This window comes from Fundulus heteroclitus, chromosome 24 (genome assembly GCF_011125445.2).
Source record: "Fundulus heteroclitus isolate FHET01 chromosome 24, MU-UCD_Fhet_4.1, whole genome shotgun sequence".
In the NCBI taxonomy this organism is placed as follows: domain Eukaryota; kingdom Metazoa; phylum Chordata; class Actinopteri; order Cyprinodontiformes; family Fundulidae; genus Fundulus; species Fundulus heteroclitus.
This window is the reverse complement of record NC_046384.1, coordinates 7,617,018-7,635,924: the sequence shown is the minus strand read 5'-3', so window position 1 is coordinate 7,635,924 and position 18,907 is coordinate 7,617,018. Positions and strand designations below refer to the sequence as shown.

Sequence of the window (18,907 nt, the reverse complement as noted above, 5' to 3'; positions counted from 1 at the left end):
AGAGGAGATAAAAGGGAGATAATGATAAAAGTCTGCTTCTTCACCTGCAAAAACAGATGTAAAAAGAACAGCGGATAAAGTATTACAGATACAATAAGGTAGCGCCTTGATGCCATCACTGAAGAATATACAGTATTAATTAATACGACATGTATAAAATGACAGCTGAAGACAATAGGGGGATTTCTCTATGGAGTCTGTAGATATCTGGATCCAAGCACCTGTAGGTGTTTGTGAGAGTGCGCTTGTGTATGTAAAGTTTATCCAAAAAGAAAGCCCCACGGTAATCATATATAAGGTGCACCATCAGTTTCTGAGCAGATTTAAGGATTTTAAGTGCACCTTGTAGTCTGAAAAATACGGTAATTGCATTCGCTCCTGCCACTGCATTGATTGCGACAGGTAATTAGTAGGCTGCTACATTGGTTCCCGCTGATATTGGGAATGTTACACGTTCTGGTGCCACATTAATGGCCAATGTTAAGGCTAATGTGTTGGTTAATGTAGCAGAGTTGGTTGCTCCTGCTACTGTAGCGGCACCATGCTATACTTAGAATGGGATGTGTAACACTGTACGGACTAAATCTTTCTTTTGGTAGGGGCAAGACGTTTTGCTTGTTGGAATCTTTGAACCCACTACGTGTTGTCAGAAGGTTTCCCTGGATCTCTGTCTCCCTGATCGACGGACAATCACAGTCTTCCCTGCAGTTTTGACCCAAAGAGGGAACTTCTCTTCTTCCTCCTCGCCCCGGCCTTCCCTCGCTGTGGAGAAAACGGCTCTCCCCTTTCTCCAAAGCCTGTTCGAAGGTACGGCTTGCTTTATTAAGATCAAAACGGTGCCTGTGGGAGACGGCGGTGATCAAATTCCCCTCTAATTAAAGTGAACCTGGTTTGAAGATGTTGCTCTGATTAATATGGAGGGAGCGGCGCCGGTTGCACAAAGCGGCTCATCCTTTTGTTGCCTCGGATGATGTGGGCCCCATGGAGACGCCGACGTGGGTGGAATGAGCGTACCTAGAGCGTCCTCTGAATCAGGGTGATGTCCTCACAACCGTACGATGAGAGGTTGGTGTGGGGGGGGGGGTAGGATGTGGCCCGGTGAAGCCTGAGCTTCACCTCCTCTTTAATTTAGGGGGTGATTGACGGACCTGGAGGCGATGTTGCACAACGCTGGAGTCTTCCTGCCGAAGTGTTTGACAGCTTCGTCCTTGCTCCCAGTGAAACTTTCTGAAAGTTCAAGATCACTTTTGGACTTTGTCCTTGGCATAGATCGAATCTCCAAGTGGCATAAACAGCTCCATTATTCGAGGTGTTCCAGCGTGTATTTATCCAGGGCTCGGGTCTTTAAGATGGAGGGGGGAAAAAAAATGCATGCTATCATGTAGCAGAAGCATTGAAATGTCAGTTGTGTCTTGCTTAAAGGCCTTCGCCGTAAGTTCTCCTCAGGTAAACACATTTCGCATCGCATGTTTGCACCGTTTCTCTCTGGCGTGTTGACAACAACACCCCGTACGTCTCTCTGGACATTGCCTTTTCTCCTCTGGGGGTGTTAAGATTCAGGTTTGGACTGTGGCAGCGGCGGCAGCGGCGCAACATTTGCAAAGAAGGTGAGATGAGGGATACAAATTCAATTTGGGTGTTTGTAGCGATCAATGGCGGCAATCCAACCTGGATCTCAGGTTATGAATACCTGAGCAGAGGTCCGGTGTGACGCATACAGATGGTTAGGGCGCCTGTGCTGTCGGTTCTGTGACTTATGATTACATTTCTGTCTCCAAATGTAAAGTTTCTGTTTCCAAATGTAAAGTTGGTAATCACAAACAAGAACAGAGGAAAAGCAATGCCTTTGACATGAGATGTAACCTGTTAAGTGATGTATAATTTACAGTTGATGGGCTGAAAAACGATCTACTGGTTTGTTTTATTCTGATTTACTAAAAAGGTATCGACAAGTTGAACAATATTCTATATTTCTGCGTAAGCGTGATATAAAGAGTCTACATAATATAAGAAAGGAGAAAAGAGGTTAATCTGTGGGAAAGTCATACGACCTTTTGATGGTGAGCAGGTTTTTCTACGGAGGCTCAGAGGTGACAAATCTTACAACCAAACTCGTTGTTGAAAATGTACAGATCTTTTTATAAATAGATATAAAAGGACAATAATAGGAAATATCCTCCCAAAGGAAAAGAGGTCCAAGACTTGATTAAATTATAATAATAAAAAAGAAAGAAAATAACTATATCAAAGCAAAAGAAGTAATTTTAAAAAAAAGGTTTATGGAAAGACAAATGTCAGAAGGACAAGTTTGTGTTTAGAGGATAAGTCAAAAAATTTGGAAAAAAAGAAGTCAGTTGTAAAAAAAATTATTTAAAAAGAAAAGTTGAGGAAAAAATGAATTAAATAAAATGTGTAGTTATTGTAAAGAAAATAAGTCACTTTTTGGGGTCAGTGAAAATAAGTTGGGTAAAAAGGCGACAACCATGTTAAGCGACTAAGATTTGACCACAAAACCATGTTCAGCAAATAATCAAAAAGTTGAAATACAGAAGAGAAAAGATAGAAAATCAAATAATGTCTCAAAAAAATCCCAGCACTCGTAAATCTAATCCAAGGATGCAGAAAAGGAGGAAAAAGTTAGATTTTATGTAATTTAGTGTCAGGACTCATCACAAAGAGTAAAATGGACTCTCCAAGATTTTATAAAAGTAATGTGTGGCAAAAAAAAGGTAACTGCAAAAAAACTAACTAAGAAAACCCAGTAAAACTATATTCAAACAATTATAAACAATTTAAATTAAAACCAAAGTATATATGGAGGTTTTTGCCATAAGTTTACCTCAGATTTCAGCAGTCAATAAAAACTCACATAAAGAGGAAATCAAGCTAAAAGGTTGTTAATGAGCAGAAAATCTGTATAAAAATACTGAGTGGGTTAGTTACTGCTGGTATTGTGGACACAGATAAAGCTGCTTGTCATCAACGTAAGGATAGTTACGGACATTATGAATGCATAAACAGATCCAAAAATAAGTAAAATGTTCTTACAATTTGTGTTTTTGTCCTAGATTTGAGCAGGTAAATAAGATTATCTGCCAATGGAATGAGTATTTTGACCCCTAAAATAAGATAATTAGATATCCTGCACCTGAAATAAGAGTATGGAGATGGATTGTTCCTATTTTAAGTGCAAAAATCTTATTCTATTGGCAGATCATCTTATTAACCTGCTCAAATCAAGCACAGATACACTCATTTTAAGAAAATATTACTCATTTTTAGTTCCAGTTTTTGCAGTGTAATGCCCATTAGTTTGAGCTTAGAGTAGATACTGAAAGTAGTGAGCCAACAACTGATCTTTGTTAGGTGCGATTAAAAGCTAAATCTCATAATAGTTCTAGCTGATCCTGAAAACTCCTACTTTTACCCTCACATGGTGTTTACTGAGACTGATAGCAGCTGAATGACAGAATACTCCCAAATATGCCAAGACATTATTTAATTTAGTGGTAGAGTTCACACCAATAAGATCAATTAGGTTATGTCAGCATTAAAAAATATAGAACAAAAATTGTTCTCCTTGGAAAAGACAAACCAGAAGCGCAACAAAGAGAGAACTTTAAAACAGCCGATTCTGGGTTTGTGTTGCTTTTGTTGTTTTCTCATAAATCTGTGGTTTGTTTTTACGGCTTCGTGAGACAATTGGTTGCATCTTCTGATGTTTTCTGGCTCTATTTTTTATTTTTTCCCTCTCCTTGTGTTCTACACCTCCAGGGCTACATGTTTACATATAAACAACTATGTTCTGACATCAGATTTTATTTCCCAGAAACTGGCGGCGCAGAGGGGATTCGGATCAGGCTTCCTGCGCTTTGCTTTGATAACTTGGAGGTTTTCCTCCAGGACGGACGTCCAGAGTCGTTGTGGATCAGTTTGTGTTTGTGAGCATTTGTTAAATGTGCCGAACATGACGAGCACAAGTCGGTGTGAGTAAATTCCTGCAGACCAGAATCCACAATCCGGGCTTTTTATTTTTTCCTTTTTATTTTACAGCCTTCTCAGCCGGCTGTCAGACTCCGGAGCAGGTAGCTTGCACTCCATTAAACAAACACTGTGGCCCCTCACTTTTATTTGACATTTTATTTGGCTGTGACAAACGAGCAGCAGTTGGATTATAACATAATTTGTCTCCTCTTTATTACCGGCACAAAGGACACCATTCATTAATTATTCTGCCGGTGCCGCTCAACACTAACTGGAAAGGTCCCTCTTTGGACAGATGGCGAGGACAATGTTATTTATATCAATCAGTCCAAAATGTTCAGCGAGGATTACAATTCCTTGGCCCGCTTTGATTTATGTGTGTGCACCTAACCCTGTACCCAACCTCGCCGGCTCCTGCGGGGCCGCTTTAATGGAATGGGAATTGAAAACAGACTCGTGAGGCAGCAATGTTTTTCGGCATGTTTATTTATACACTTTTCTGTTTTTCTTCCCCCACAAGTCATCACAGCTAAAGTTGTGTTGCTGTTGATGCAGCCCGTCCTCCGCTACTGTAAATATAGACGTAAAATTCTGTGTATTTACAGCAGATAAAGACCTAATGAACCGTTTTTATTGAATGTGTACACCTGTCACAATATAATACTTTACAGGCAAGGCAGGCAGGGCTGGTTCCAGACATTTGGGGGACCTAATTCAGATCCCCCCTTTTCCCACCTTACAATGCATAACCATCTAACAAAACGTACTTTAATACATGCTAATATAATAAAATTTAAAATCTGTGTAACAAAAAAGAGTTCTTTACAAGTTATGAAGTTTATTGTTTTTGAAAATATATAGATTTTTATTTTTTTTACTGAAGAGGTTTTAATTAAAGTCAGAATTTCCAAACAAATGGTCTCACTGCTTTGGTTTATCCTTTTAATACCTATTTTTTTTAGTAAATGCCAGGGAGCTCAGGGGTGGAATTCTTTACTTTTTAAGATTAATCACTAAATTTCCAATCCCTGCAACAACATCCGAAAAAACATTTTAACTAGGCAGGATGGCCTCAAAATATATTTTACATAATACATAATTTTCTTTTGGCTTTTCTTTAAACCACCTGGGAAGAAAAACACTAATGCTTGTCTTATGAAATGTTGTTTTATTTTGATGTATTTAAATTATTCCCTCATGTCAATGCCTCAATATAGTATGTATACTGTAGATTAGAGCAATAGTGTGTATCTTCCATTTTCTTGGAGGGCCCACCTCTTTTTTACGCAAAAGTAAATACTGTAATGTGACTAGTAGCTTTTAAGTTGAAGTTTTTGTACCATCCCAGTACAATAGGGCAGAGCAAAGCCTCTTTGTTTTGCTCATAGATGGGTAGAACATCCTCCTCCTTGAGTATGAGGGGCCCTCCACTATAGGAAGTTGTATTAGATAGAATAAATATCACTACTTAAAATGGCTCCGCCCCTTTTTGGACGAAAGCAAACGTATCTTCTTTTCTTTGAAATCTATAACTTCTGTCATTTATTTTTTAATGTGGAACTGTTTATCCTTTTATGTATGACTTACTGGATATACAATGTATAGATTAGTGTGTGTTATGCCCCGCCCCTTTTTGGTAAAAATCAAATTCTGCAATGGCACTGGTGACATAGGGGAAAACAAAGCCAAGATCTAACCTAATTGTTTGAGGCAGATGACTATTCCTCTTTATAGTACTTTTTACACAAAGTTTTTCTGTGTTTTAAAGGAATTTTTAACCTTTTTTCTCCAGTTAAGCATCAAAATGCTTCTTTCAGTAGTTGTAAGTCACCTTGAAACGTGGTTGTTAGCATGCTACATAATTATTTAATTTAACTTTAACAATGAACAGAAAGCCAAAATTGCTAAATAAAGTAAATTATAAAAGGAAAACAAGAAAACAATGTGTAATATATTACAGCAGAAGATTCTTATGTCCTAAATTGAGACCTATCACTGCTTAAAGAGCACTGCTTGTCTATGACCTATTTGCTTTAAAAAAAAACTGGCATCTGTTAAACGGTAATAAAATTATTTAATTGATGAGTAGGTTATATGATTTTGGTAGCCGGAAGGCTAAAAGCAGCATATAAGTCTTTTTTGTTGTCGATTTAGCTGTAAAACGTTGAGTGTAGCAGTTATTGTTAGAATCAAGGACTTGTTTGCCCCCCAAAAAAGTAAGAGAAGTGGCCCAAAGGCTAAAGGAGCGCAACAAATTTGATGCGGTACTCCGAGCTGCGCGTTTGTATCTCCTCTACGATTAAGCCGTTGTGTTTCTTCAACGATATTTTAGTGTGAGGTCCAAGAAAGTTCTGCACTCGGCGTATCCTAATTATTTAGCCACGTAAATCCTGTGCTGCTAAACAATCGGAGCTAAACTGAGTTTCACTTTTGAAGGAAAATCTTTAAATATTCAGCGAGAAATCATTTTTTATTATTTGTGTGGGGTGGGGGTTGTTGAGAAAATATCTTAGTCAGCCAGTAAGGTATGTCTCCTCTCTGTTGCCGGGTAAGATAACATGCACTGCAAAAAGGGAACTTAAAGTAAGTACAATTTACTTGAAATTAGTGTATTTCTGCTTTATTTGAACAGCTAAATAAGACCATTTGCCAATGGAATGAGTGTTTTTAGCCCTAAAAGAAGATAATTAGAAATGCTGCACTTAAAATAAGATGATGGAGATGAATTGTTTTTATTTTAAGTGCAAAAATCTTATTCCATTGGCAAATAGTCTTATTTACCTGCTCAAATCAAGGAAAAATGCACAAATTTTAAGAAAATGTTACTTACTTTGAGTTCCCTTTTTGCAGTGTGCAGCTTTAGTTTTATTGCAGGAGGGGGTAGGTCAGAAAAGGACAGTTCCTAATGTAATACTCTGTCTCCATATTTAATTTCTAATAAATTCAATATGCATATTGCAATGTTTTACCTGTGATCAACATATTCCTCATTTACTGCCAAATCTGGAACCGGGGTAAGATGGGCCTTGAATAGATATGCAGGAGCAGGCCGGTGTTCTTAATCCAGCAGGGTCTCTATGATAAAACCGTCTAAACCTTTGCTTGAAATATTTTGGCTACTTTCTGCCTTTCTGTTTACACGGTGAGACATTTTGAAAGCCTTCTGTGCGACAGTGAAACTGCACGCATTAGGCCGTTATGTTTTACCTGCGCTTTCCCAGCCGGCATAATGAAGCCGAGATGCTTGTTGAGTACAAACACAGACAGGCAGGTCTGCAGCAGACGCCGCCTCCGACAACTCGTGCTCACCTCTCCTCTCGGCGTGCCAGCCGCTTCCCGGAGCGAAACTCAGACGCGTCTGCAAAGAGAAAATATACATTTTGTAATGAATGTCGCTTATGAAGTAATTAGTTTTATGCAAACTAGTGGAGATGAAAGCGAAAGCCTTTATAAATTATGAATTGTGTTACAACTTATCGGGGTGCTTATCGTGGAGTAAAACGCACCTCCCCTGTTAATTAAAAATGTTCACACGGGTTTAACATTTTTTTGCCGGCGGACTCGTCAGGTAGCTGAAGAGATCCTTAAAAGAAGCCAAACAACATTAAAGATGCAAATACTAACAGGTGTAAGAACATCGCCGAACACTGGCACGGGTACAGCTGTAGACAGAAGACACGAGCTCCAGGTAGAAAAAATAAATAAACACGGATGATTCTGAAAGCCTCTCCGGGCCCCTGATGGTCCCTGGCTCGAGGATGCCCGGGCGCTACGGCGGCGCTCATAAAAACCCAATTCATCACGACCGGCGTAATTTGCTCCGAACGGAAGAGCACCACAAAAGGAGGAGGGGTGGGGGGGGGGGGGGGGAAGCTTGTCAGTGAGACAGGTGGCTGGAGATCTCGCTCTGATACTGAGCGATATGAATAATAGATTCTGCTAAATGTACGCCAGGACCCGGGCTGTAAACACAGCTGCCTCCTTTCCCGTCCAAAAGAACAGCTTGGCTGGATGAGAAGCCCTCGCGCTCAGCCTCCACCTGAGGACTGGAGGGGGGTAGGGGGGAGAAAAGAGGGGGGGGGGGGGGGGCAATTAACTAATCAAATGCAAGGGCTAAATAGCAGAGAGGAGACAGACAAAGGCAGGAGGGGGGGGGGAGAGGTGTGAGCCACAAGGTTCACTGTTCGAGCACAAAGGAGGTTGATTACTGACAAATACATGTCGGCTTAAGTGTTTAACGTACAATTAATAAAGGTTTTCTGGTTTTAAACTAGACTTTTAACATCAAACAGTGTGCAATACTACCCCACTGGCTACAACGGCATTCGTTCACGTCACAATCACGCAATTTTCAAGTGTTTTACCGGGATTAGGACACAAATGTGGAGGGGGAAGGTAAATGATTTTACAATAATTGACAAATGGAAATCTAAAATACAGTATGCCTTGATTCTGGCACCTCTGAATAAAACCCATAGCATCCAGGTGGAAGTAGCCTTACTAGCAGAGCTGTTTCTGGTTTAGGCTCAGTATACACGCAGCTGTTGCGTGAAGGTCTTGGAGGTCTGTTAGAGAATATTACCGAGCAAAAAGGATCTTGAAGGCATTAATCAGAGAAGCAGCAAAAATGGGCCACGGTAACTCTGGAGGAGCTGCACAGATCTACTGCTCGGGTGGGGCAGTCTGTTAATAGTGCATCTCTGAGTTGGGTACTTCACGAATCTGGTCTTTATAGAAGACCGCCATCATTAAAAGAACGCGATAAATCGTGTTAACAGTGTGCAAGAAGTCCTGCAAGAGACACAGCAAACATGTGCGCCAGTCAGATAAGTCAGAGACTATTTTGTTTGGCCCACATGCAAACTATACGCCACACAGTCTCCACTGTCAAACATGGTAGTGGCAGCATTGTGCTACGGGGCTGTTTCTCCCGATTAGGGACAGGGGAAGTTGTTAGAGTTAATGGGAAGATGGATGGAGCTAAATCCAGGACAGTCCTGGAAGAAAACCTTTTAGAGGCTGCAGCAGACCTGAGACCGAGGGTGAACGTACAGCCAGAGATGCAAAGGGGGGTTAAAGCAGTGGTTCTCATCAGTAATGTAACAATAACCCTCACAATAAAACATCAGGTTCCTAAAAATTGTAATCCTGAGTTGCAGCATCTTACTTATTTCACCAACCCTGACCTCAAAAGTCCAAAATGGCTGCCGTGCATGCTATAGCTGCTGTCTCTTTTAGTAAACATGCTACTGTAGTGTTTACTAAACCTTTATAACACTCCACAGCTAGTAGCCACTAGCCTGGTCACTCATGATGGCAATTAGCAAACCTTACTGGAATTGGACCTTGAAACTGGAACAGGGTTAAATTAAGTTTGATGTTGGTCCCAGATCAAACTTAAATGTCTGAAGGTCAATTTAAGAGTACCCTATTTTCGGATTATAAGGCACACTTAATTGATGGTGCACCTTATATATGATCACCATTGTGCTTATTGACTTATTTTATGTGGTACACTGTGTTTAAAAATCTGTTAAAATGTGTAACTAAGACTTTGGTTAGCAACAAAGTCGCTCTGCCCAATGGATATTAGGAGCATTGCGGTACACTGTGTCATCACTACCTGATAGGACCCCTGAGCTGTCTACCAGACTGCCTGACTGTAATGTCTAAATTAGAAGTGCATTAATTTAAGGCAGCTTGGAGTACATGCTAGCAACAATAAACCTAGTAAGTTAATTCAATATAAAAGTTAAATTTATGTTGGCCTTATGTTAGAAACAGGGCAGTGTAGTCCAGCTACTCTGTCCTCCCGACACAGACGGATAGCTCTCCCTCTCAGGTAGTATGTGTGTACGCGGAGGGGCGGAGTGATATTACACACTTGGGAATAATATTTAGTACGCATTATAATCCGGTGCGGCTGATGGTCCAAAAAAATCCGGTACAACCAACCATCGGCGCTGGTTCCTGGTGTACTCTCTGTTCTAGTTTGTATTGATAGTTCTTGAAGCCTTATTTGCTCCACTTTCCTTTTGAGATGTCTAGAATAATGCAGAGATCAGTTTGCTTGGACAGCTTCAGTTAGTGGTTTTTGGTGCCAATTGGTTTGTATTAATCCCAAAATTATTGATCAAAATTTCTTTTTAAATCAAACCGTGTATATTTAGCTAGAAATAGATGTATATTCACAGGCACTGACGATTATTTCTATCTGCTGCTTGATGTCTAAAGACTTTAGAGATACAAATTATGGCTGGCTTTCTTGTTTGCTGTTTCATGTATTTTTTTTCGCAGCAGACTCAATTGAACATTTTTTTTTGTTTTATCTAAAAAGGTTAGCCTCATCTGGTCAAAACACACTGTTTACATTTGTGATGGTAGGATAGGCACATACAGGAAGTCTACTGGTGTTATAGCGAAGAGTAAGGGTTGTACCTCCAAGAGAAACCGGACCTCAGCATCACATCTCCTCTGGCATTCTTCCCAGCATGCAGCAGGTGCTTTTCCAAATAACATTAACCACGTTTGGACAAATCCCATGTTTCCAGTTAAAGTTGTATTCAAGTAGTTGTATTTATGTTTTTTTATAGTAGGACAATAAAGGTTTGTTTTTCCTTGCCTGCTGTCCAAATCAACCAGTTGGCATTTAGACGGCATATAATGGCTGTTATGGAGACCGAGCAAACCAAAGATGTCGCTCTTTGCTTTCCCTTAGCATCCTGCTCACTTGCTTAGGTGGCAACATAAACATCCAGACTTGGGTTTCACTGCTCTGTGTTTTAAATCCTCTAACCATCACTCTGCCTGTAGATACGGGAGTCATTTCTGCCTTACTTATACCAAATGTTCTCCCGTGTTCCCTATTTTGAGGACTAGCCAAGAGAAATAGTCCTCGGTTTGAGGTTCCTGCATATCGGATCCACTTTTTGAAAGACATAACTTATTGTTTTGGATAAAATGCAACAGATAAGGATGATTTAGGTACTTCCTGTCTCTATTAACTTTGTGTTAAACACTCTGAGGCTATTACTGGCGTTTGCCCCTGGCAGGGAGTGGGCGAGCTGCAGTTCAGTGGGCTGAAGTCACACATTTGGTGGAACATCGTAGCGCTTCACTCACCAAACGTGTTTACTCGTGAATTATCACGTGCTTCTCGCCGTTGACTCACGGCGAAACCGCATACTGTCGCTGATGTAATCCTTCCCCGCATCTACGTCTGCTCCTCTGCACGTCTGACGACTCCCCTGGTGAAATTTAGGAGGATTTTGCCCAGCCGAAGGTAATTAATTCTTCAATTAAAATGTTGTTAAACATTTTTAATGAGTAATATGCACCGGGGAAATGGGATACAAAAGTATGTTTAACCAGAGATAGACTGACAACACAAATGTTTCAAAGTTGGTTTGCCGCAGATCTGTGCGCTGACCCACTTCTTTTTCTCCCCGAGTGTTGCGCGGCACAGAAATATAAATAAAAAATCAAATGCGAATCGTCTGCTGGCGCAGAGGATGTGTCCTTCATCTCAGGTGACTGCGGCTTCATTCGGCTGCCTGGGCTTTGCTTTAATTAGGCCACGAGGCAGCGGCGCACAACAACCTGAGCTGCACATCTGCTGCGAGTTCTGACATCACTGCTTAACCTGATTTCACTCCAGTGTGAACAAAGCCGAGGACAGATTGATGGATCGGCGCATGTTTCATTAATCACCGGCAAAGTGACACAAATAAAAACGCCGTTTTTTTCCTCACAGTTCGGGAGGCGGCGAGGTTCTTCTCTTAGACATGGAGTGAAACGTTTAGGTGGCAGAACACTGCGACCGCTACAGGTCCATCACCGTCTGGTTTAGTTGGTCATTGTTGGAATTTTTGCTTGTTTAGAAACATGAGAGAATCCAAAAGTAGCCAAATTTGGCAAATATCAGGGATATTTATATCTATGAATTTAAAGGTTATGAGCTATGCATATTAATAATTTAAGATTCAGGCTTTGACACAGATGGGATGTTTACCAATGGGCTGATTTCCTTAAACTGCTAAGAATGAAATAAAAACATATTAGGATAGCACTCATCCATGCATTGAAGGTAAGCTTAGCGAAGGTACGCTAGGCTAAACTAAGTTAAGCTAAGATACGCTAAAGTATGATCAAGTAAGTTAAAGCTAATTTAGCAAAGGCATTAACCCTCTCTGAGGGGCTATTGTGTTTTAAACATATTTTTAGAAGATAAAGTAATCAAAGAGATGATTGTATTTTTATCGAAATTGTATTTATTTTCTGAGGAAATACACCATCTGCTTTCTGAGAGCGTGGATTTCCAGTTTTATTTGAAAGTTTCCTCCCATCAGAATTCACTGTGCTCTGTTGCTGGGCAGAAAAAGCCTCCATGCAGTCAGCATTCATTCTATGGGAGAACCTGGCTCCATCTGAATACCTCTAATAATAGCTCCTAGCTCCGGTTCCTTGACCTTTCACGGGGTCAATAGTAAGAGCTCTTCTCATGGAGAGGAAAGGAGTTTCCGATCGTTGTGGCGATTTCGGACGGCCTTTAACTCCGACGTTATTACGTGACAGAAACGCAAATGGATGAATCTGGGCCTACAGCCTTCTGAAAATGAACTATAAAGTGCACAATCTCTTATTTTTTGACATTTTCGTTGATTTCCATGACGGAGCTGTTCTCATACGTCATGTCACGCAAATGGTTATGGGATACCTTGTAGCCACTTAGCGCCGTCAATGGATGTCACGAGGTTCCGAGGCTAAACTAGCAACAAGAGGGAGCACAAAAGCCCCTTTTCCTACCTCCTTTCTTACTGACTACACTATTCGGACAGCACTTAACATGGCGACTGCTGACGCACTTCCACTTTGGCTGGCACTTCCACTTTGAGTCCTTACTCAATAAGGGTATTCTAGCCTTCCTGTCAGTGGGTGGTCTCTATGAGCATTAGGTTTATGACAAGGGCTGAGCAATCAGAGCTCAGTCTGTATGGATTCATTGTAGAGTAAGCAATGCTCACAGATATGCTGCTAACCGCTCTGTTTGGAGACGTTAGCTAATATCTGCTTTGCCAAAAGCTTACCTTATTGTTCCAAGTAGGCTTTAAGTAGAGTTGGACTATATGGCTGCGCATAGACAATAATTTGGTGCAGAAAAGCTAGCTTATGAGAGAATCTTTAGTTCCTGTGTCTTAAGCTAACATACCATAGCACTAGTATGGTATTTTGTTGCCAAAGTCCAATGAAAGGCCTGAGCTATTGATCAAGAGCATTTTAGCAGGTTGGGCTGAAAACGGACAAGGCTTTTAATAGTCCCGGTTCCAAGTTATGCCTTGAAAACTGTTGACTTATATTCAAGCTTACTTGAATCAGTCAGAACCATTAGATGCCTCGGTCAAAGGTGTTTAGGCCACAATGAAGGAGTCGGACAGTGCTAATTATCTGCTTCTCCTGGCCATGCCATTCCTGTTTAAAAGTTCTGTTTAGAGTTTAAAAAGTGCTTCAAATGGCGTCTGCAAACTCATGGTAGGTGAATATTGGGAGAGTTTGTGTGAGAACATTCCTCCACTGAGGTTTGAGTGTCGTAACTATTTTTTTTTTTTTTAAGAAGGGGCTTTCAAACCTTTGCATAACTGCTGAAACGTAGCCGCAGGCCACAGCGTGAGAACAAAGTGCTCTTCTTTTGGATAAACATCTGTTGACTCTGCATACCAGGACCTTTTCTTGGTACAAATAAATCATCTTTAGTGCTTTGCATGCTCATAGGTCACAAAGACAATCTGCTGTCTTGTTAGTTTCTAGGTTTGTGGTTCTTTCTCAGACTGGAGTTGGCGAATTCAGAGAACTGGACCCGGGATGATTAAGTTGATGTCATCATATGGCCTGTTCTGCTGAATCAGATGGGAAATGATGCATCTTCTTCGTGCTGCTGGAATAAATCCCCTTAAATGCCATCTGAAGTAGTTGCCCATTAGCCCTCCGCTGATTTTTATTGGTTCTCAGTGAGTGAAAACAAACACATCTGCATGCGAAGCAGGAAGGAGCGTCCTGACGAGCCACAGCGTTAGCTAAAGCTAGTTCTGGGAGCCTCACTTCATTACAGCTCGGCCCTCTTTAGGTTTCTGGCATTGTTCTCTCAATTAGTTTCTTGTAAATGTGTTGCTTGCTTAATCACCCAAAAACCGGCCCCTAGGATTTCCTCTTAATGCGGCCCCATTAAGGAAGGGCCATCAAAACAAAAGATCCTTCTCTAATGGCAATAATCCCTCACTTCTAGCGAAGGCAGGAGCTAAACTTGTGTCTCAAACGAGCGATGATGGATGACTGTACGCCTCGGTGTCAGAGATACTTTTATCACTGGTGATAAATGCACTAAATCTCAACTGGAGGGGAGAAGGGGGGGGTGGGGGGGTTGCAGTCAGAGCCGGTCCATCCCGAGTGGGCCTGGAAGTGTCTTGAAGTCAGATGGCCTCTTGCGCTGCTGAGGGGAGAAAACGGAGGGAGAAATGAGGCCTTATCCAAACAAGCTCATTAGCACAATTAGCGCTCGTTTCCCGCCGATGGACCCCCGGAGCGCTCCTAAAGTTTGACTACACACTGCGGTGACTTGGATGATGACTCGCAGGGCCTTGGAGGGGTGATGAGCAGCTGCTGCCGAGCGCCGCGGATATGTGATCGTGAGGCGGGTGCCGCCGTATGAAAGCCACTCACTGGGGTCACGTGACGGCGCGCGAACGTGTGAGATTCGCTCGCACCAGACAGTTGGGATTACATCCTGGAATGAGTCGTCTTTCAAGGAGGCTTTTCCCGTTTTATGGATGGTCTTTACTACCACATCTTATTTATTCTGCCATCTAAAACTTTACGACTTTTTAGCACCATAGAATACCCTGCAATCATTGGCACAAAAAGGACTCGATTTTGTTATAGTTTGTTGCAGTAGTGTTAATATCTTAGACAGTTCTCTCAGGTCCTACACGTTTACTACAGGATTTATGTCTTAGTACTGGGATGTCCATTCAAGAACAATGATTTTGTCTGATTAACCATCTCTTTTTAGATGTTTTGGATCTTTATCCACCTGAAATTACCAGAAATGACCCATTTTCAGTTTTTCTGCAGAGGCCATCACACTTTCATTTAGGTTTAATGTAGTTTCCGACCCATGTGCCACAGCATGCAGGCTTATTTTTACCGCAAGATTTTCATGCATTATGGAGATAAACATTCCCGCAAAAGCTCAAATCTGACATAATTCCATTAAACTGGTTGTTATTTAGTGAAAACTTTGTGTTACGCTCTGATTGCATTTATTTTAGTCCTTGTGTCTGTTTTGCCAATTAAATTTGAAGGAATATGGCAGATTAGGACCTGAGATCCAACTAACATCACTCTTTTTTATTTCTTCTCAAGTAGACAACGAAGAAGGATATAGAAAGCTACTTTAAGTAATTGCTAACCAAAGCTGGTGTACATTGCCTCCTGCACACATCTTCCTTGAATTGCATGCCCTCCCGTCTTTCCCATGTTGAAGAAAACCCTTAAGTAAATGAAAACGTGCTGCAGCTCCGTCTTTAATTGATAAATGTGCTAAAAGGTTGAATTTGTCTTAATGTTTCGGAGTGAAATTCTACATTTTTAGACGGGTATAGTCAACACTCCTTGTTCTTGAATGAGAGCTTCCTCAGAAGGAGAACAATCTGAAATGTAAATGCTTCCTATGCCGAGCGTTTCTAAATAAAGCCTCCGCCTTCCCTGCGCGACGAAACGCCTTTAAGGTGCAGCACACAAAGGCACACAAGGCCTCTAACGATGTATTCTTCTTAATTATATATGGAAACCTTTATATTCCCCAGATGGCCTGGTATATTTAAGGAAAGCAGAGTCCTTCCAACACTTCTCCTCTCAGGGATCCCATACTTAACAGGAGATCTGCTCTTAAGGGACCCTCCTCTGGTTTATGCAGGCTGCGAGGAGCCAATCAGATCAGCCGATCTGCAACACGGCACCGACTGCCAGGCTCATTATGTGTGTTTGAAGAACAACTTCTACAGATGTGCAGAGGTTTCTGTTAACGTTTAGGGAAGGAATGTAAGGTGGTCTGTAGGCTGGAGCACAGCAGTCTGCATCGACTGTCTTCCCAGGCTTTGGGAATGTAATACACTCCTTTAAGTATGTGAAAGAAAACAAACCCTGACATCTCCCAAGTCTCAGCCTCAACTGGTCTTCCACTATTGTTACAATGTTCTTAGAGGAGAGGCGTTCACTGGAATAAATATCCTCAAACGGATAAAAAAACGGATAAAATAAATCTGTGTTAACAGAAGACCCCCGACATCTACTAACGATATTTGGCTCCAGTTGCACTTAAACAGTAAATTGACTTGGTTTGGTCTCAGAAGATCCATCCATCCATCTATTCATCCCTCCGACCGTCCGTCATCCATCCATCCATCCATCTGTTCATCCCTCCGACCGTCCTTAGTCCCTCCGTCCGTCCATCCATCCATCCATCCGTCCATCCATCCATCTGTTCATCCCTCCGACCGACCATCCATCCATCCATCCATCCATCCGTCCATCCATCCATTCATCTGTCCATCCATCCATCCATCTGTCCGTCCATCCATCTGTCCGTCCGTCCATCCATCCATCCATCCATCCATCCATCCATCCATCTGTTCATCCCTCCGACCGTCCGTCATCCATCCATCTATCAATCCATCCATCCATCTATTGGTCTGTCCACCCATCCCTCCGACCGTCCGTCCATCCCTCCGACCGTCCGTCCATCTGTCCGTCCACCCGTCTTTCCATCCATCCGTCTGTCCAACCATCCATCCATCCATCCATCCGTCTGTCCAACTATCTATCAGTCTGTCCAACCATCCATCTGTTCGTCCACCCGTCTTTCCATCCATCCGTCTGTCCAACTATCCATCAGTCTGTCCAACCATCCATCCGTCCCTCCGACCTTCCGTCCATTCGTCTGTCCAACCATCTATCCATCCATCCATCCATCCATCCATCCGTTCATCCTTCCGACCGTCTGTCCATCCATCCATCTATCAATCCATCCATCCATCTATTGGTCTGTCCACCCATCCCTCCGACCGTCCGTCCATCCCTCCAACCGTCCGTCCATCTGTCCGTCCACCCGTCTTTCCATCCATCCGTCTGTCCAACCATCCATCCATCCATCCATTCATCCAACTATCCCTCTGACCGGAGGTCCGTCCGTCCGTTCATCCATCCATCCATCTGACCGTCCGTCTGTCCATCCGTCCATCCATCCATCCATCCATCCATCCATCCATCCATCCAATCCATCCATCCATCCATCCATCCATCTGTTTTCATGCATCCATCTGGTCTTTGATCCATCCAACCACTTGTCCATCCAGCTATCCATGGATCCACCTGTCCGTCTATCCGTCCATCCCTCTGATCGTCCACCCATCCATCCATCGGTCTGTCCATCTGTCTGTCAATCCATTCGTCAATCCATTCATGAATCCATGCGTCTATTCAACCATTTGTCCATCTGTTATTTAATGCATCCATCCCTCCTTCCATCCAACACAGTCACTGGCTTTGGTGTGCAGACTCTCTGTCTACCCAGATGAAGATTCCCTCAGATCGGCATATTATGGGCTTGGAGAGCCTCCACTTGACTGCAGCCTAACCTACTGAATGAATAATTCATCTTATATATAGTTATTTGAACACTTGGGGGGAACTCTTAGAGCACTGAACTTACATCCTAAGATGGTTAGTTGTTCCTTATTGAAAAAGTGGAATAAAACGAAACTGCAAAGTGATTGCAAGAGTAAAGTTTTGACTCTGTTAAAACAGTGGATTTTGCACCCAGGGTGGATCATACTCAAAAGACATGATGTTCCACAAACTGCATTTCAGTTTCCTAAAGTTTAGACCCACACAATGTGCTATAAGATGTACCAACAACATAGCAAAAACAGGAAACAGTTTGGCAACGGCTTCCTAATCCGATTTAACATAATTTATTTGCATCGTCATTGACATTATTAACCGTTGAAAGTCTGACATTTTTCAGTGTGAGGCTTATGTTAAAATGCAACTGTAATTATTTAAATGTATTCAAAGCTGACGCAAATCATTTAGAAGCCTAAGGAAAAGAAAAGTAGGAGAAATGGTCTGAGCACTAGTTTTCAACGTGTTTTTAAGAGTTTTGAGGAGAATTGGTTTTCTCTGTCTGCCTTTGAGATCTAATCCAAACTTCAGAGCCATCCTGACTCCAGAGGAAAGGTATGAAGATGTTTTTTCCATGCAGCAGGAAGTGCCTCCACACCTCGCTCAGTAATTAAAGGCGTCGCAGAGCGGGACTCTCGGCTGACAGGTAATAAAGCACATTGGTTAATTGCAAATGAATGCACACACCCCCGTCTCTATTAGGCATAAATAATTTGGCCACTTGGGTACGAGCCTCCCAAATTACTTATTCTTTTTGTGTTTCAAATTACCTATTCTTTCTGATGTTGCCTTTAGTTGATTAGCGCGCCACTCGCCATTGGCTTTTCGCAGGTTTTTCCAGCCTGTTTAGGTCTTTTATCAGGAACTGACTGGGCAGCGGCTCTGTTTAGCTCTTATTTCTAACACTGAGGATTATTTATGCACTTATAACCAACTTTTTCACTTCTGCTCTGATGCGTTTTGGGGCCCCTTTTTTCTCCCAACACCTTGTGTAGTTCTTGCTCGGGGATGTTGGGTGAATATTAAATAAAAGGGGCAGTGGGTTTATTGCTTTGTTTTCATCCTGCACACATATATAGCGGCTGCATGGAAAATGCTTTTTTCTTTTGCGCTCATGAAACATTTATTTTTCATGCATTTTTCCTGATTATACATAAATAGGGTTATCCTTATGTTTCAGTCGTTGCTG

The 18,907-nt window shown here is 41.9% G+C and overlaps 1 long non-coding RNA gene across 2 annotated transcripts in view; it reads left to right on the top strand.

The window, feature by feature from the left end:
• The window catches only part of LOC105938182, a 256,421-nt gene that overhangs the window by 198,021 nt on the left and 39,493 nt on the right, over positions 1-18,907 (top strand). The window contains exon 4 of one of the 2 annotated variants that reach the window (XR_002426663.2): positions 3,830-4,769. The exons of the other annotated variant lie outside the window; for it this stretch is intronic. This is a non-coding gene — a long non-coding RNA (uncharacterized LOC105938182). Of the gene's footprint in view, positions 1-3,829; positions 4,770-18,907 lie in introns of those variants that run through there. 2 annotated transcript variants of the gene reach the window in all.